The 19012-nt window shown below is 40.7% G+C and overlaps 1 pseudogene; it reads left to right on the top strand.

Annotated features, from left to right (window-relative positions):
- Window positions 1-19012, top strand: part of LOC133631212 (ephrin type-B receptor 1-like) — a 475430-nt pseudogene that overhangs the window by 264460 nt on the left and 191958 nt on the right.

Below are 19012 nucleotides of genomic sequence, written 5' to 3'. Positions count from 1 at the left end.
AAATTAATCAAAAGGGTTCAAATACATAATTGCATCGTTGTCAGCCCTGCTGGCCACAATGACATCTGGTCCCGCCTAGAATGGATCTCAAATGGGGAAAGGAAACATCCAATAGTCAAATAAAGCATTAAATGAGAGAACATAAAGATAACTGCTTTTCTCAAGCCCTTTTTTACCTTAAGTGTGTATACCGTATTTTTTGGACCATAGGGCGCACTGCCGATGAGCTGGTCTAGTCAGGTCTATTTTCATACAAAAGGCACATCGTATTATAAAGCACATATTAGGATTTTTGTTGTTGTTGTGGTCTACATAACATGTAATGGTGGTTCTTTGGTCAAAATGTTGCATAGATGATGTTTTAAAGTTCATCTTCAAGTCGCTTTCTGACAGTCGCTTCAGGATGCGCCAATTTGTGGGCGGTCTTATTTACGTGCCCCCACTTGGACAGCGTCTTCTCCCCGTCATCTTTGTTGTAGCGGTGTAGCGTGCAAGGACGGGAGTGGAAGAAGTGTCAAAAGATGGCGCTAACTGTTTTAATGACATTCAGACTTTACTTCAACCAATAACGGAGCAGCGTCTCCTCATCCGTGGCTCACTAGTGCAACAACAACACAGGAAATGTGTCCCGTTAAAAACCGTCCGGCCGGAACTCTCTAATAACTAAAGTTCCTTGGGTGAATAATGTAAACTCACTACACCGGTATGTTTTAGTGCTTTCATGGCGAGTTTACTGACATATATAAGTAAGAACTTTACACTACTTTATATTAGAAATGGCAACAGCAGAGGAAGAATGTCCCATAACAAGACGATAGAGAAAAAGAAGAAGCTTAACGCCTACGGCACGGACTACAAAGGCGGAAACACGCTATTTTCAGTACTTATTCAGATTCCAAATACACATCAACAGGTACCAGAAGGTAAAAAAAAAGTTGGTTTTGCATAATATTGCCAGATAATGTCTTACCTTATACACACACCATAATAATACTATGTTGAAGCACAGTACAATCCACGAAGCGGTACGGCTTCATAGCTTACCAAAGTTGTACTAAAACATTTTGATTGATGCTGTTTGTAATGTTCTATATTTTCAATGGAACATATACATGTTAGTGTTGTTTATTTGAGTAATATTGCAGTCTACACATATCTCTTATGTGTGACTGCCATCTACTGGTCACACTTATCATTTTACCATGTACCAAATAAAAACAATTTGAGGTCGGTAAGTACAACCAGAATTATTCCGTTCATTAGGTTATAAGGCGCACTGTCGAGTTTTGAGAAAATGAAAGGATTTTAAGTGCGCCTTATAGTCCGAAAAATACAGTAAATGATATATATTGAGTGTACAATGCACACACCAATTGTACACTGCATTGTTTCTTCAAGCAGCGATGGAGGAAAGAACCTGGTAAGTCCATTATCGGTGAAGTGACGGGTGATGACACGTGGCTTCTCCGTGGAGGTCAGGTGCATGTCACTCAGGCATCAAGTTAAAGCAGGTGCATCTTCAGGAAAAGGGTGTGGAAGACACATGTGGCAGATACCAATAATCAGCGTAATCAAATATTGTCTACCGACAGAAGCACAAATGTGCCGTGTAGCCACCAGCTCAGCAGCCAGCAAATCAATATGTGGTCGGTAAAGCGTCAAATTATAAACAGCACGTTCTGTGTGCACAAACACGCGCGGATAAACAGCAGATGAATACAAACCTATCAAACAAAACAAAAAAATGCAAAGTTTGAACCCGCGTTGGAAACGATAAGTAATATTTTCCTCCCTGCCTGTTGACACAATGGGGACACCACATATCTGTCTGCTTCATTATTGCACGGCCCGATGACTTCCTGGACGGGAATTGAGATGGGCATTATCGCCGACGCCTCGGGTTCCTCTCCGCCGTGAAAGATGGTGGTCATTTGGCTAGACGAGAGGCGCTGAGGACCCCCTCCTCGACTGGAGCAGACGGGGGCCCAGGAGCCCGGGGGCCAGCTGTATTAATGAACAGGCTGTGCTGAAAGGGACATGTTCTTGTAACGCTGATGAATGGTCATTACAGAAAGGGGGGGTGGGGGGGGGGGGACTTGTGAGCAGCGTGGGCTCAGAGGAGCAGCACTAGGGGGGAATCCATAATTTGCACCTCGGATTTCTGTAAACTCGTTTATCACGCCAGCAGTGTCACCTTCTTCTATCCCCACCATTATTGAACCTGCTTTTTTTGTGAGATTGGATTCACTCTGCGCAATTCTGATTCAGTGCCTAGGTCTGAGCCGATAAAACAATATCGATATATATCGTAATAGACATGTAATCGATAGCAATATAAGACGCGTTCGATGAATATGTTTTTTTGGGTCAAATTAAACCGGAAAGAAGTAAGCATGGTTGGTTGCATGCCCAAAGGAACAGGAAGTGGTCATTGAACAATGGAGGGACACACTCAACAGCCAATCGTTGAACGTTATCGACCATTAAGTTTGGTTGTGCCATCTTGCTGTTGATTCTCTTCACGGAGTGAGGAGGAAAAGTACAAATGAGTGCTGCAGAAAGGGAAAAAATTGTGGAATAAACAGGAATAGTCACAATATATATATACACCCAAATATTCACAGCCCTAATATGTATGTATATACACTACCGTTCAAAAGTTTGGGGTCACATTGAAATGTCCTTATTTTTGAAGGAAAAGCACTGTACTTTTCAATGAAGATAACTTTAAACTAGTCTTAACTTTAAAGAAATACACTCTATACATTGCTAATGTGGTAAATGACTATTCTAGCTGCAAATGTCTGGTTTTTGGTGCAATATCTACATAGGCGTATAGAGGCCCATTTCCAGCAACTATCACTCCAGTGTTCTAATGGTACAATGTGTTTGCTCATTGGCTCAGAAGGCTAATTGATGATTAGAAAACCGTTGTGCAATCATGTTCACACATCTGAAAACAGTTTAGCTCGTTACAGAAGCTAGAAAACTGACCTTCCTTTGAGCAGATTGAGTTTCTGGAGCATCACATTTGTGGGGTCAATTAAACGCTCAAAATGGCCAGAAAAAGAGAACTTTCATCTGAAACTCGACAGTCTATTCTTGTTCTTAGAAATGAAGGCTATTCCACAAAATTGTTTGGGTGACCCCAAACTTTTGAACGGTAGTGTATATATATGAACTGCACTAAGAGTCAGTGGGTTTGTATGTGTATGTATATGTATACTATGTATACACGCTGTTGTGTCACATTCATAGTTACTTGTTAAATGTGTGTTGTGGATGTACATGTATGTATGTGTATATGTGTATATATATATATATATATATATGTGTATGTATATGTGTATGTATGTATATATGTGTACATACTTATATATGTATATGTATTTATATGACATAACATTTTTATATACAATTATTATTATTAAACATACAGTAAGTAATAAGAGGGGTGGGAGTACATAAGTTTTTACTTCTTCTCACTCCTTTTCGGATATGTTTACATTACATGTTTATTTTCATTTCTTGTTTCTTTTGCTTTTTATTATTACTATTATTATTATTATTATTATTGTTTTTGTTATTCATTCTTGAATGGCTTTTTTGTTGTTTTTTTTCAAAATTTGTTGTTTTTGTTTTGTCTACATATTCGAAATAAACATGAAAATGAAATGAAATGAAATATATATATATATATATATATATATATATATATATATATATATATATATATATATATATATATATATATATATATATATATATATATATATATATATATAATGTCTGCTTGTCAACAGTGTGCTAGTAAAACATGTAATAATCAATACATGGGCAGTTGCGTAATAACATTTCTATTCATATATATTCAGTATTCATTTTAAATGGCCCTTTGAGGGCAGCAATATCTGCGTTATGGCCCTCAATGAAAAGACTTTGACACCCTTATCTTGGATGAAAAAAACAAATGTGGTCGCTTGAACCTGGCAGTGTAAAGCCTTACATTATTTATTGTACAATATCTCTCCATGTGCTACGCGTCCCTCGATGCCTTGGTCACATGCAGTTGGTTACCTAAGGACATTTAAGGTTCTGGTTGCCTTGGCAACCGTCCAGCTTCCCCGCCCAACAGTAGTGTTATTTCCACTTCCACTCTCTTCAGATTTTTTTATTTTTTTTGGACTACACACAGTCCTTTCACCTGTTATCACTCTGTGTGTTCATGGCAAGTTTTGGCTTGGTTGAAAGGCGGCTCCAGTCGTCATGAACTGACTGGAGGCCCACTCGCTCCACCACTGGAGACCTCATTAACTCCTCCTTGCCTTTGGCTGTTTGGATTATTGCTGCTGGTCGGCCACATTCATCTCTTTGTGTAAACGTACGGTAAGCAAAATACATTTGAACACGGTCCCAAGTCAAATTTTCATTAATAGCATTGCGGCTAAAAATGCTCTCAGAGAGTTTGTGCTCAAAGCGTTTTAAAAGCAAGTTCCCCGTGTTTGTATTCAGTCATTTGCCTTGTTAATTTGTAACGATTCCAGATGTTGATGGCACATTTTCATCAGGACATATTGCGCTCAGTGAATACCCTCAGGTGGCTGCTGTTGCTCATCCAACATACTTTCTGGGTCACACGTGGAAGGAAAAAAGACCTGCCTTGCACTTTGGGTCCGCCTGCATGCAAATTTCTGTCATCCATCTAATTGTAATTCAGTAGAGCCTAATTAGGAATTTGTTATGCACCACCTTGTATAATATACCACCTGACCACTTGTTTGCTGTTCGGTAGCAGGTAGATGTTATCAGAGTGGTACCTCGTAAGACACACACCGAGTCTACCATCCCATTTTAACCCTAGCATCCTTTCCAAACAACCACAAATATTCACACACAATTATTTTAATTAGTGATGGGCGGTGTTCTGAAAATGTATTATAGTTATTACTCTTCAATTGATGTCATTAATTACGAGGGAATGTAACCGTAGTCCAAAAAAACTCCTTTAAATATCTGGCACATGTATGGCAGCAGTGGTGTGCCGTCAGGGCCAGCAAGGCCTTCTCTGCTGGCCTAACATAACAAGAAATCATCATCATGATTAAAGATAAAAGTCATTTTGTATTTACTTTCCCTAAATATCTAATATCTGGGTGGGTGGCTGTGGTACACAGAACATCAATTTCCACACTTCTATCATCTTATGTGTAATTGAAATGTGTAGGGGGGTGTATGGTGTGTGGTCATTAAATATGTATTCTGATATATGTTCTTCACAGAAAATGAGCCAAAGTCAGTGAGTCTCAGTTTGAAAAATTAATTCATTGTATCATTTTTCTTTTAATAAGAAATGAAAACGTGTCCCACAGACCCAAACACCACACAAGGGTTAATTTGTTTTATACAATTATTTTCATTTTGACAGTACCACGTAAGATATGTTCTAATTCAGTGGTTTTTAACCTTGTTGGAGGTACCGAACCCCACCAGTTTCATATGCACATTCACCGAACCCTTCTTTAGTGAAAAATAATGTTTTTTTTTTTTCAAATTCAAGTTAAGGTAAGTTAAAGTTAAAAGTTAAAGACCTACTCAAATGAAATGTTCTTATTTAAACGGGGATAGCAGGTCCATTCTATGTGTCATACTTGATCTTTTCGCGATATTGCCATATTTTTGCTGAAAGGATTTAGTAGAGAACTTTGACGATAAAGTTCGCAACTTTTGGTCGCTGATAAAAAAGCCTTGCCTGTACCGGAAGTAGCGTGACGTCACAGGTTGTGGAGCTCCTCACATCTGCACATTGTTTACAATCATGGCCACCAGCAGCGAGAGCGATTCGGACAGAGAAAGCGACAATTTCCCCATTAATTTGAGCGAGGAATAAAGATTCGTGGATGAGAAAAGTGAGAGTGAAGGACTAGAGGGCAGTGGAAGCGATTCAGATAGGGAAGATGCTGTGAGAGGCGGGTGGGACCTGATATTCAGCTGGGAATGACTAAAACAGTAAATAAACACAAGACATATATATATACTCTATTAGCCACAACACAACCAGGATTATATTTAATATGCCGCAAATTAATCCCGCATAACAAACACCTCCCCCCTTCCGTCCATATAACCCGCCAATACAAATCAAACACCCGCACAACACACTCAATCCCACAGCCCAAAGTACCGTTCACCTCCCCAAAGTTCATACAGCACATACATTTCCCCAAAGTCCCCAAAGTTACGCACGTGACATGCACATAGCGGCACGCACGTACGGGCAAGCGATCAAATGTTTGGAAGCCGCAGCTGCGTACTCACGGTACCGCGTCTGCGTATCCAACTCAAAGTCCTCCTGGTAAGAGTCTCTGTTGTCCCAGTTCTCCACAGGTCAATGGTAAAGCTTGACTGTCATCTTTCGGGAATGTAAACAATGAAACATCGGCTGTGTTTGTGTTGCTGCAGCCGGCCGAAATACACCGCTTCCCACCTACAGTACCAATGGTTGTCACACACACACTATGTGTGGTGAAATGTGTCCTCTGCATTTGACCCATCACCCTTGTTCACCCCCTGGGAGGTGAGGGGAGCAGTGGTGCCGCGCCCGGGAATCATTTTTGGTGATTTAACCCCCAATTCCAACCCTTGATGCTGAGTGCCAAGCAGGGAGGTAATGGGTCCCATTTTTATAGTCTTTGGTATGACTCGGCCGGGGTTTGAACTCATAACCTACCGATCTCAGGGTGGACACTCTAACCACTAGGCCACTGTGTAGGTCAAGACAGAGTTATGTTTTTTTTTACTGGTGCACAAAATGAACCGTGCATGAACATCACCTTGTTCAAAGAACAAAACCAACACAGTGCATGAACTCACAACAAATGACACAACTGCAAATCAGATGGAACATTAGAAGGAATATAGTTTTGAGGTATCCATAATACGTCGATAGGGAGAAGTTTTTATTTACACGATGATTTCGGGTGTGTCTTGACCTCCGCGGTGGAGGCTCCGCCGAACCCCTGAGGCCGACTCACCGAACCCCTAGGGTTCGATCTAACCCAGGTTAAGAACCACTGCAATTCCTGAAGCGGGTTTATTGAATGTTAAATGCGTTGAAAAATAGCCCCTTTTGTACACTGTTGATGTGTTTCAATGCACAGTAGTGTGCAAGTGTGTGTCTGTATAGTATCTCCAGCCGTGTCCATGTGGTAACATCAATTATGCTATTTTGAGAGGTGAAGTCGGACTAAGTGGGACATCGCTGAAGGCCTAGGTGAGAAACGCACGGCCCGCCAATGCATTTGAGAGATGTTTAATATAAGAGCAGTAGTGTGTCATGTTTAATATAAGAGGTCAGTGTCCGGAGTGTGTGCTTTTAAAAGGTGAGGCCCGTTGCCTAGTGACGTGTGACGTCATCAGGGGTTTTCATATGTCATATCTTCTTGTCAACAAACGGGGTATGTTTTGGATGGCAAGTTTGTCACTTCATTGATTTGTTGTTCAATATTTCCCATTGTGTGCGCATGTTGGTATCTACTGTGTCACAGGGTGATGGCACCTCTTCCTGTTTGTTATCAAGTTCATTTTAATGCGATACTGCTTGTTGCTTTCACCAGTAACAAGATATTTCCTGCATTGAACTTGCTGCACTTATGACGCTGTCTTGTTGTCGACATAAAACCACATCAAAAATAACGTGCCGCGTTACGTCAAGCTATTGCTAACGGCATTGTCACGGACCTAAAAGTAATTAGATTACTCGTTACTCGTAAAAGTAACGGCGTTGGTAACACCATTATTACGAACACTGGTGATAGGTAAAACAATATGGAAGCATTGATGCATTATGAAACATAAGGAGAGATATGTGTGTGTCCTTGACTGGAACACACTTTTCCGTTTGACATACAGTCATGGTCAAAAGTTTACATACACTTGTAAAGAAGTTAAAGTTAAAGTTCCAATGATTGTCACACACACACTAGTTGTGGCGAAATTATTCTCTGCATTTTACCCATCACCCTTGATCACCCCCTGGGAGGTGATGGGAGCAGTGAGCAGCAGCGGTGGCTGCGTCCAGGAAAATGTTTTGGTGATTTAACCCCCAATTCCAACCCTTGATGCTGAGTGCCAAGCAGGGAGGTAATGGGTCCCATTTTTATAGTCTTTGGTATGAACTCACGACCTACCGATCTCAGAGCGGACACTCTAAAGAACATAATGTCATGGCTGTCTTGAGTTTCCAATAATTTCCACAACTCTTAAACCCCATTGAGAACATGTGGACAATGCTGAAGAAACAAGTCCATGTCAGAAAACCAACAAGTTTAGCTGATATTGTCAAGAGGAGTGGTCAAAAATTCAAGCAGAAGCTTGCCAGAAGCTTGTGGATGGCTACCAAAAGCGCCTTATTGCAGTGAAATTTGCCAAGGGACAGGTAACCAAATATTAACATTGCTGTATGTATACTTTTGACCCGGCAGATTTGGTCACATTTCCAGTAGACCCATAATAAATTCATAAAAGAACCAAACTTCATGAATGTTTTTTGTGACCAACAAGTATGTGCTCCAATCACTCTATCACAAAAAAATAAGAGTTGTAGAAATGATTGGAAACTCAAGACAGCCATGACATTATGTTCTTTACAAGTGTATGTAAACTTTTGACCACGACTGTATGTTTATTGTAGGACTGCTGAATATGAGCAGGACCATGGCACACACTACATTGGAACAAAATAGGAGGCAGTGCTGACCAAACAATTTTCTTCTTCTCAGTGGGAGGAGGTGAGCGGCTATGACGAGAACCTCAACACCATCCGGACCTACCAGGTGTGTAACGTCTTCGAGCCCAGTCAGAACAACTGGCTCCTCACCACCTTCATCGATCGGCATGGAGCGCAGAGGATCTACGTGGAGATCCGCTTCACAGTGCGGGACTGCAGCTCCATCCCCAAAGTGCCGGGCTCCTGTAAGGAGACCTTCAACCTCTACTACTACGAAAGCGACGCCGTCATCGCCACGAAAGGCACCGCCTTCTGGATGGAGGCGCCCTACCTCAAGGTGGACACCATCGCTGCCGACGAGAGCTTCTCGCAAGTGGACTTCGGTGGACGCCTCATGAAGGTCAACACGGAGGTCCGCAGCTTCGGGCCGCTCTCCAAGAACGGTTTCTACTTGGCCTTCCAGGACTACGGCGCCTGCATGTCTCTGCTGTCGGTCAGGGTGTTTTACAAGAAGTGTCCCAGCGTGGTGCAGAACTTTGCCATCTTCCCAGAGACCATGACCGGCGCGGAGAGCACCTCCCTGGTCATTTCCAGGGGGATTTGCATTTCCAACTCGGAAGAAGTGGACGTTCCCATAAAGCTGTACTGCAACGGAGACGGGGAGTGGATGGTTCCGATCGGCAGCTGCACGTGCAAGGCAGGCTTCGAACCCGACAACGGCAACGTGTGTCGAGGTGAGTCCTTTTTGCTCAGTCTTGGAGCAGCCATGTTTCAGCAATGCGTGAGTGATACAACAATAATAATAATTAAAACTGCAAGCGGCAATGGACAGGACCGACTATGAGGGCTCATAAAATCCAAACCGGAGCAGTAATTAAAACTCTTTCATCAACTTTTAATCAGAAGGGTACAATCTCTCTCCTGTGCTAATTTGAAGCCGACACGACAAACGCGCTCAGAGGAGATCATGTTTGAAAAAAGGTGACTGTTTTTACACAACTTTTGTTTTGAAGGGGGAATTGCAAACTTTCTGTTGATTTTTGCTGGGGGTTGTCAGTGTATGAAATATAGGTCTAAGTGAGACCTACATTGAGGTTTTTGTTTCATGTCTCTACGACATTCCTACTGGGAGTTTTGTCTGTGCATTCTTCCTAGGGGGCGATAGAGCGCAATTTTGAGTTTTGGGGTTTGGTTTTTTGATTAGATCGCAACTTTCGCCAGTCCTGATGTGTGTCCAATTTGGTGAGTTTTGAAGCATGTTAAAGGCCTACTGAAATGAATTTTTTTTATTTAAACGGGGATAGCAGATCCATTCTATGTGTCATACTTGATCATTTCGCGATATTGCCATATTTTTGCTGAAAGGATTTAGTATAGAACAACGACGATAAAGTTTGCAACTTTTGGTCGCTGATAAAAAAAGCCTTGCCTATACCGGAAGTAGCGTGACGTCACAGGAGGTAGGATTCCTCACAATTCCCCGTTGTTTACAATGGAGCGAGAGAGATTCGGACCGAGAAAGCGACGATTACCCCATTAATTTGAGCAAGGATGAAAGATTAGTGGATGAGGGACGTTAGAGTGATGGACAGATGCAGTGAAAGACATATCTTTTTTCGCTCTGACCGTAACTTAGGTACAAGCTGGCTCATTGGATTCCACACACTCTCCTTTTTCTATTGTGGATCACGGATTTGTATTTTAAACCACCTCGGATACTATATCCTCTTGAAAATGAGAGTCGAGAACGCGAAATGGACATTCACAGTGACTTTTATCTCCACGACAATACATCAGCGAAGCTCTTTGGCTACTGAGCTAACGTGATAGCATCTGGCTCCAATGCAGATAGAAACAAAATAAATAAATCCCTGACTGGAAGGATAGACAGAAGATCAACAATACTATTAAACCATGGACATGTAACTACACGGTTAATAATTCTCAGCCTGACAAAGCTTAACAATGCTGTTGCTAACGACGCTGAAGCTAACTTAGCAACTTAGCAACCGGACCTCACAGAGCTATGATAAAAACATTAGCGCTCCACCTACGTCAGCCAGCCCTCATCTGCTCATCAACACCCGTGCTCACCTGCGTTCCAGCGATCGACGGCGCGACGAAGGACTTCACCCAATCACAGATGCGTTGGCGGCTAGCATCGGCTAGCGTGTCTGCTATCCAAGTAAGTACTCCTTGTTGTGTTGCTACAGCCAGCCGCTAATACACCGATCCCACCTACAACTTTCTTCTTTGCAATCTCCATTGTTCATTAAACAAATTGCAAAAGATTCACCAACACAGATGTCCAGAATACTGTGGAATTGTTAGAAGAAAACAGAGCAGTTTGTATGGTGACACATTGGGTACGAATACTTCCGTTGCCGTCGTGACGTCACGCGCATACGTCATCATAAATAGACGTTTCCAACCGGAAGTTTAGCGGGAAATTTAAAATTGCACTTTATAAGTTAACCCGGCCGTATTGGCATGTGTTGCAATGTTAAGATTTCATCATTGATATATAAACTATCAGACTGCGTGGTCGGTAGTAGTGGGTTTCAGTAGGCCTTTAAGGGGGTCAAATTACAGCTCAAAGAGGCGGCGGTATAATAATAAAACGCTAAAAATTAAATAGGGTCCTCTGTCCCAAAGGGACTCGGTCCCTAATAACCACACAGTATTTGGTGCCTAACTCAAACTGCAGGGATGTATCAGAACCTCACGCTACATTATGATCACGTATTAATTCCGGGGTCAACATTAGGTCGATGGCGAGCTAGCGGTCGATGGCAGAGGGTGTGTCAGTCCATCGCCAGCCAGGCATTAATCAGAATCAGAATCAGAAGAACTTTATTAATCCCTGAGGGTAAATTAAAATGTTCAGCCCAATCCCATTCAAGATCAGACAAAAATTACGGGGAGACAGAACAGGATCGCTGACGGGTCTGCCAAGTTCCGGCGCACCTTACAAAAAAGGTGAGAAACAGGTAAATGCTGTCCAAGCCTGGGCCCCTGGAGAGGGGATCCAGACTGAGGCCAAGGGGGAAAAAAACTCATAGCCATAGCACACATAAACATGTGTGTAAGATGGAAACATCAAATTACATTAAATACATTAAAAGAGGTTTTTGTGCCATTCATTTGCCTTTTTAAAGCATTACATGGATTCAATTATTTAAGATGTCAATAAACTTCTCAATCAATCAATCGATCAAAGCTGATGCAACCAGCTACCACTCCAACAGTGCCATTTCTACATACAGCTACAGAAGTAAAACAAAGAATAATTAACCAATAATACATATTGCACACACACGATTGCACCATTCATAGACAAGCAACCAAACAAAAACATAGTTTCAAAACCCATATACACTGTGGTGGCCTCTGCGGTGCTCCACACCATCGTCTGCTGAGGTGGGCGGCGCATGGCCAGAGACAGGAGCAGACCCAACAAAGCAACCAAGAGAGCCGACTCCACCCTCGCCCGCGCACCGACTCTCGACCAGTGTCCAGTCCGCATGGATGAGCGAGGATGCGTTCAAGGAGACCCAGGTGTCCAATAGCTGCTCATTCAGCCAAGACACTGTGAAGCATGTCCGTCCCGGCGCTCAGCGCTAAAAAAGTAGAACTAAACATCGCGATCATCAATCTTCACCAAGACGTCACTTGATTCATCATTTGACATCAGCAGGCAAGAGGAGCTTTTCTAACCTGTTTTAAAAAGGCTTTATTGTCAGATCATGTTGAATTGAGAATCGATTCTAAACCGAATCCCCCCAAGAATCAAAATGGTGTAAATCGTGTAACTTTCTGTGTTAATTCTGCTTCTCATGTTCTTCTTGATTTGCCAAAATACACCCACCAATGGCAAATATTTATTCTCTACCTAAATAATGTACCACAAAAAGGGGTAGGTTAGCTTGCTACACTGTTTCTACTATGTTTTGTACATGTTTGCTTCAATGTAAACACAGTACACAAATATGTGGTCCACTTAAAAAGACATACATACAAACAAAGAATTGGATTATTGCAGCAGTTTCTGATTATTTTAACATTCAAATAATCCATTAATTGTTTTGTTATTTTCCAATTAATCAGATAAAACACACTTAATAGACCACTTTATTTTCAAGGGAAATAGTTGAAATAAACAATATTTTTCTGCTTTCTCTAACCTTAATTTTTTTCATAATACATGCATATAATCAACATAAATTTGTTTTAACAAATGTCCATTAAAAAAAAAATATATAAAAAAAATTAAAAACTGAAAAAAATAAATGTTCTTATAACATTTTAATTAAAATTATTCTAATATAATTAATCCATTTAATCGATGAATTATCGCGGCCTTAAGTACAGATGTTACCAGTTTAATTCTGCCTTATTTTTCACTTTAAGCGTGAGTGAAGAATGCGCTACTGACCTGATAAGTCCAAAGATAAAGAGATGGTACAGTATTATTTGCTCACTGACGCTACCTGGGGATTGTTTGAACACACTGCAGATAGTCCTGCATAGTCCCACTCCTTAATGCCTCAGTCACACACAATAATCTCAAAGGAATGAGGCAACATCACCACTCTAGGAACTATACAGGAAGTAAATCGGGCACAATTACTGTGAAAATATTCTTCGGAAAAAAAAGCATAGGAAGTGGTGACCTAGGACAAAGTCGTGCATTTCCCATCTCGTTGTCATGTCAGCAACCTTTCTGTTTCCTTTTGTTTTTACATGATCAACTCCAGACAGACGCCATTGCTTAGTTCTATTTCAGGCACCGTATAAAACATCCCGGATGTATGACACATTTTCCATATCCATGAATTTATTGCCTACCGTATGCTCCCCATTGCATGATGCCGCCTGTTTCTTCCTTGATCACGCTCACTTCAAGGCTCACTTTTATTTTTTAATCTGCGGCGAATGTCGTCCATCTGGCAGCCAACATTGCAGATGGCGAGGCCTTTTCTGATTTTACCTCGCTCTGATGTGCGGAAGGTCCGCATTCCCAAGGGATGGATGACAGTATGTACCTAAAGAAGGGATGGATGACAGTATGTACCTAAAGAAGGGATGGATGATAGTATGTACATAAAAAAGGGATGGATGATAGTATGTACATAAAGAAGGGATGGATGATATTATGTACATAAATAAGGGATGGATGATATTATGTACATAAAGAAGGGATGGATGATATTTACATAAAGAAGGGATGGAAGATAGTATGCACATAAAGAAGGGATGGATGATAGTAGTACATAAAGAAGGGATGGATGATATTATGTGCATAAAGAAGGGATGGATGATAGTATGTGCATAAAGATGGGATGGATGATATTATGTACATAAAGAAGGGATGGATGATAGTATGTACATAAAGAAGGGATGGATGATAGTATGTACATAAAGAAGGGATGGATGATATTATGTACATAAAGAAGGGATGGATGATAGTATGTACATAAAGAAGGGATGGATTGTAGTATGCACATAAAGATGGGATGGATGATAGTATGTACATAAAGAAGGGATGGATGATATGTACATAAAGAAGGGATGGATGATATTATGTACATAAAGAAGGGATGGATGATAGTATGCACATAAAGAAGGGATGGATGATAGTAGTACATAAAGAAGGGATGGATGATAGTATGTGCATAAAGATGGGATGGATGATATTATGTACATAAAGAAGGGATGGATATATTATGTACATAAAGAAGGGATGGATGATATTATGCACATAAAGACGGGATGGATGATAGTAGTACATAAAGAAGGGATGGATGATATGTGCATAAAGAAGGGATGGATGATAGTATGTGCATAAAGTTGGGATGGATGATAGTATGTGCATAAAGATGGGATGGATGATATTATGGTAATAAAGAAGGGATGGATGCTATTATGTACGTAAAGAAGTGATGGATGATATTATGTACATAAAGAAGGGATGGATGATATTATGTACATAAAGAAGGGATGGTTGATAGTATGTACATAAAGAAGGGATGGATGATATTATGTACATAAAGAAGGGATGGATGATATGTACATAAAGAAGGAATGGATGATAGTATGTACATAAAGAAGGGATGGATGATAATATGTACATAAAGAAGGGATGGATGATAGTATGCACATAAAGTTGGGATGGATGATAGTATTTGCATAAAGATGGGATGGATGATATCATGTACATAAAGAAGTGATGGATGATAGTATGTACATGAAGAAGGGATGGATGATAGTATGTACATAAAGAAGGGATGGATGATAGTATGTACATAAAGAATGGATGGATGATATTATGTACATAAAGAAGGGATGGATGATATTGTGTACATAAAGAAGGGATGGATGATATTGTGTACATATAGAAGGGATGGATGATATTATGTACATAAAGAAGGGATGGATGATAGTATGCACATAAAGAAGGGATGGATGATAGTAGTACATAAAGAAGGGATGGATGATAGTAGTACATAAAGAAGGGATGGATGATAGTATGCACATAAATATGGGATGAGTGATATGTACATAAAGAAGGGATGGATGATAGTATGTACATAAAGAAGGGATGGATGATATTATGTACATAAAGAAGGGATGGATGATAGTATGTACATAAAGAAGGGATGGATGATATTATGTACATATAGAAGGGATGGATGATAGTAGTACATAAAGAAGGAATGGATGATAGTATGTACATAAAGAAGGGATGGATGATAGTATGCACATAAAGATGGGATGGATGATAGTATGCACATAAAGATGTGATGGATGATAGTATGCACATAAAGATGGGATGGATGATAGTATGCACATAAAGATGGGATGGATGATAGTATGCACATAAATATGGGATGGATGATAGTATGCACATAAAGATGGGATGGATGATAGTATGCACATAAAGATGGGATGGATGATAGTATGCACATAAAGATGGGATGGATGATAGTATGCACATAAAGATGGGATGGATGATAGTATGCACATAAAGATGGGATGGATGATAGTATGCACATAAAGATGGGATGGATGATAGTATGCACATAAAGATGAGGCTAATGTGCTTGTTTGCTAATGTGTGTTGCATTATTGCCTTTCTCTATCATTGAATGCATCTCCACGCTCACACATTCCTCCGTGTACGTAAAGGACAATTCACGCTGGATGCGTTATTATAATCGCTATGACTCACAGTCTGGTGCATTATGGGTCGGCCTGCCTCTGGTGGAGCGTGTGTGGAGCTCAGATAAGATTGATTGGTGCACATTTGCTCTGATCAATACACAGATATGAGAGTGGCACCAGGCACACTTTGAATGACTGTGCCCACTGTAAACACACACACACACACACACACACACACACACACACACACACACACACACACACACACACACACACACACACACACACACACACACACACACACACACACACACACACACACACACACACACACACACACACACAGTCCTTGGATAAGGTGAAACGACTTTCAACTGAAATGAAATTGAATCAGCACAGTTTCTAATGTGGGTTTCAAGTCATAAGCAGCACAGGGAAACTGGTAAAACTATATACCGTATTTTTCGGACTATAAGGCACACTTAAATTCCTGTATTCTCTCAAATATCGCCAGTGGGCCTTATAACCCTGTGCGCCTAATGTACGGAATAATTCTGGTTGTGCTTACCGACCTTGAAGCAATTTTATTTGGTACATGGTGTGACGATAAGTGTGACCAGTAGATGGCAGTCACACATAAGAGATACGTGTAGACTGCAAGATGACGCCAGTAAACAACACCTAAACTTTAAATGTTCCAATGAAAATATAGAACATTACGCACGTCACTCAAAAATCTGTCAACGTGTTTTAGAATGACTTTGAAGCCGCACCGCTTGATGGATTGACGGCCCATTACGGCTACCGTAGTCAGAGATACGAGTATTAATATGGTGTTTATAAGGACCGGCACCCATTAGCAGTTATATTATCTGGTGTTTTGTTTCACAACATTATGCAAATGCAAATTTTCTTACCTTCTGGTACCTGCTGATGTGTATTTGAGATCTGCATAAGTCCTGAAAATGTGCGCACGTCCGCCACTGTAGTCCGTGCCAACTTTGTAGTCGATAAGCTTCTTCTTTTTGTCTATCTTCTTGTTATGGGACATTCATTCTCTGCTGTTGCCATTTCTAATATAAAGTAGTGTAAATTTCTTACTTATATCTGTCAGTAAACTCGCCATGAAAGTACTAAAACATACCGGTGCAGTGAGTTTACATTATTCACCCAAGGAACTTTAGATATTAGAGAGTTCCGGTCGGACGGTTTTTCACGGGACACATTTCCGGCGTTGTTGTTGCACTAGTGAGCCACGGATGAGGAGATGCTGCTCCGTTATTGATTGAAGTAAAGTCTGAATGTCATTAAAACAGTTAGCGCCATCTTTTGACACTTCTTCCACTCCCGTCCTTGCACGCTACACCGCTACAACAAAGATGACGGGGAGAAGACACTGTCGAAGTGGAGGCACATAAATAAGACCGCCCACAAAACGGCGCATCCTGAAGAGACTGTCAGAAAGTGACTTGAAGATGATCTGTAAAACATCATCTATGCAACATTTTACCAAAGAACCATCATTACATGTTATGTAGACCACAAGGAAGTCTTTTACATTTAGATACAAAATCATAATATGACCCCTTTAATGCGCCTTATAATGCGGTGCACCTTATGTATGAAAATAGACTTGAATAGACCCGCTATCTGCAGTGCACCTTATAATCCGGTGCGCCCTATGGTCCAGAAAATACGGTACGCTATATATTTTTTACTATATCACTACTAACCAATTTATTACAAAAAGATATCAACTCAATTGATAAATAAATATGTTATTGAAATTAATGTAAAAACACACAAATCAAATGGATACAAAAGTTATTTAAAAACCACAAGTACTAATATGTGTCACTAAAGTATGTTCATGAGCACCAAACATGAAAAAAATCTATCATCGACATCACTGACATTTTTTTTTTGACATCATAATGGAAACACCTCCTTATCACAGACATAGCATCTTCTCCTAAATATCCCCTGCCAGATGTGACCACAACACAAAAAAGCAGGCTTTGCTACACGTCTTAAAAGCAGAGCTGTACATTTGATCAAATTGTTTTTTTCTTCAGACAATAAGCTAACTTTGCGTGGTGCTGATGTCAAAATAAGACTCTAATGTTAGCATGAGAGGTGGGGGAAATAACCGAATTTTGGACGCAGTTTGGACATTGGCGATTGTAAAATCGATGATTAAATGTGAATAATTTATTATTTCCATCCATCCATTTTCTACCACTTGGGGGGTGCTGGAGCCTATCTCAGCTGCATTCTGGACAAGTCGCCACCTCATCACAGGGCCAACACAGATAGACAGACAACATTCACACTCACATTCACACACTAGGGCCAATTTAGTGTTGCCAATCAACCTATCCCCAGGTGCATGTTTTTGGAGGTGGGAGGTAGCCGGAGTATCCGGAGGGAACCCACTCAGTCACGGGGAGAACATGCAAACTCCACACAGAAAGATCCCGAGCGCAGGATCGAACCCAGGACCTTCGTATTTTGAGGCAGACGCACTAACCACTGTTCCACCGTGCTGCCCTAATTGATTATTTATTTATTGAAAATAAAGTGATGCAGACGGTTCTAAAATGTGCCACCTCACCGAGAGGTCCCACCAGCTCTTTTATTTGAAGTTCCAGTTTTGCACACATTTGCATAAATAATATGGGACTGTTTCTTATTACAAATGCACCGTTTTTAAAAGTTGCAAGAGATAAACGCTTTTTTTAGTGAAACGAAAAGAAATGTAAAACTGTATCAATATACATGAATTAAAGGCCTACTGAAACCCACTACTACCGACCACGCAGTCTGATAGTTTATATATCAATGATGAAGTCTTAACATTGCAACACATGCCAATACGGCCGGGTTAACTTATAAAGTGCAATTTTAAATTTCCCGGGAAACTTCCGGCTGAAAACGTTTCGGTACGATGACGTTTGCGCGTGACGTCACGGGTTGAAGCAGACATTTTTGAATAGCACGATGGCCAGCTTAAGTCGTCTGTTTTCACCACATAATTCCACAGTATTCTGGACATCTGTGTTGGTGAATCTTTTGCAATTTGTTTAATGAACAATGGAGACTGCAAAGAAGAAAGCTGTAGGT

The sequence above is a fragment of the Entelurus aequoreus genome, linkage group LG16, assembly GCF_033978785.1.
Source record: "Entelurus aequoreus isolate RoL-2023_Sb linkage group LG16, RoL_Eaeq_v1.1, whole genome shotgun sequence".
NCBI lineage: Eukaryota > Metazoa > Chordata > Actinopteri > Syngnathiformes > Syngnathidae > Entelurus > Entelurus aequoreus.
The sequence above is the reverse complement of the archived record's forward strand: the minus strand, read 5'-3'. Positions and strand labels throughout refer to the sequence as shown.